The sequence below is a fragment of the Berghia stephanieae genome, chromosome 9, assembly GCF_034508935.2.
Source record: "Berghia stephanieae isolate SIO BIC M18660-M18661 chromosome 9, UCSD_Bste_1.3, whole genome shotgun sequence".
Lineage (NCBI taxonomy): Eukaryota > Metazoa > Mollusca > Gastropoda > Nudibranchia > Aeolidiidae > Berghia > Berghia stephanieae.
In genome coordinates, this window is record NC_088368.1 from 19,541,571 (window position 1) to 19,543,895 (window position 2,325).

Genomic DNA, 2,325 nt, shown 5'->3' on the forward strand with positions numbered 1-2,325 from the left:
GTGCTAGCCAGCATGAAGAATAAAAAGTAATGATTTTCTTTGGTTAGAACCAAGATGGCCGCCGTTGCCGGGCGGCGTGACATAAGACTACTGAATCCAATTAAAAGGATTTGATGGAAAAGTAAGACAAAGGGGAATTGGTTCAAATAGGGAACAGATGTAGATTCCAAAAGCACACTAACAGTGTACTCAGTTTGAGATCACCTTAAAGTCTCACCCAGACACAACATCCAACAAAGAGGAATATACTCAAATGCTTACAATATTAATATACATTCAAATATAATGTGATCGTGTGGTATGACACTCGCCAATGGATCGGAAAGTCCTGGGTTCGAGTCCCACTGAGTCCTTGGATAAGGCCTTTTTACTCACATTATCTCACTGTACTCAGGTGTATAATGAGTACATGACCGTTAACAATGTTGAACACGTCGAATATACCCAAACCTAGCTTGTAGAGAGTTAAAAACCGAGTGTTGTGGATTTTAACGATGTAGGAACAGATGGACAGCTTCTCACTGACAAAGGATTATTTCTGAATTCACGCTTTGAAAAAAAATAATTATGAAACAAGAAAAGTTAAAGTTAAATTATCATCATCATCATCATCATCATCATCATCATCATCATCATCATCATCATCATCATCATCATCATCATCATCATCATCATCATCATCATGTATACATTGTCGCCATAGATTCTCAACTTTGTGTTTATACATTTTTATTCCAGCCATGTCTGTAAACGAATTTCCATTTTTTTTAAAATGAATAAAGTATATATTATTATCATCATCACCATCATCATCATCATCATCATCATCATCATCATCATACTTTTTATTATCCTTTAACAATATCATCATTAATATTCTATTTCCAATTTTTTTTCTCTCCCTTCTTCTTTTTCCCCATTCCTCCTATTTCGCCACCACCATAATCCCACGCAACCTCTTCATTTTCATATTCTTTTTCTTCCTACGCCAAATTCTCAACCACAATTCTCGGAAAATACAAGTGGTCAAGTTTGGTTCATTCCTGAGCTTTGGCAATCCTATCGAAATTATAAATATATTTTCAACGACTTTAAAATTAGCACGATCTACTTCAAATGATCAACTTGGCATGAAAATTCCACTTCCTGTTGTCATTATTAGCGCAATATTTCTATTTCTTGATGAAAACTTAATAGAAATGGAAGCTTTGATATAAAAACATGATGCTTAATATAGCACAACAAAACAACAAAAACAAAATACAAAAAGAGAAAGCAAAGATAGAGAGACCACACCCCCCCCCCCCCCCCCCTCACGCCCCACGCCAAAAAAAAAACAATTCAAGCAAACAAAACAAAAGAAGGAAAAATCAAACAGAATAGAACAACTAAACAAAAAGGAAAAGATAAATAAAACAAAAGATAATAGCAACAACTGAAAACAACAATCCCCCCCCCCCCCCTTCCCCCCCGCCAAAAAAAAAAAAAACAAAAAAAAAAAAAAAAAAAACACCGTACGTGAGTTTTGTTTATCTCTTCTCATATCCTTTTCAGATAATTTTCACAGTATGATTTTCTGTTTTAAATTACAAAAAAACAAAAACAAAAAAAAAAACAAAAAAAAAAACAAAACAAAACAAAACACAAAATCAAAAGTAAAATCAAAACAGAAAGAGGGAAAGGCAAGAAAAATGAGACACGCCCCCCCCCCCCCCCCCACACACACACACACACAAATCAAGCAAAACAAAACAAGGAAGAAGCAAACAGAATAGATCAACTAATTAAGATGAGAAATAAGATAAATAAAACAAAAGAAAACAACAACTGAAAAATATAACAAAAAACAAAACAAAACAAAACAAAACACCGTACGTGAGTCTTGTTTATCTCATCTCAGCTCACATCCTTTTCAGATAATTTTTTCAGTATAATTTTTTTTTTTTTGGAATAACAACCCCCCGGAAACAAAACCAAAACAGAAAAAAAAAACAAGGAAGATATTATTACTATTTATTATTATCTTACTTTATAAATAAGTCAACAATAATTAATGACGTCAGATCAGCAGTTATCATTAAAATATATTCTGTAGTGTGTACTACTAATTTGACGTCAATGTGATTTGATACCAGGAGGAGCTGTCAAGTGGAATTCAAAGGACACGCCACTCCCAACAAAGTCAATGACACGGATGTTTGGATGAAAACTATCAATGGCTGCAGCCTCTTGTGGTTTTCACACTTCTATGTTATGACGATCGACCCAATCAGCAAAGTCCGGTCCGCATTCGTGCACCGTCGCGTCGCAAACCCGCCGGGTAGC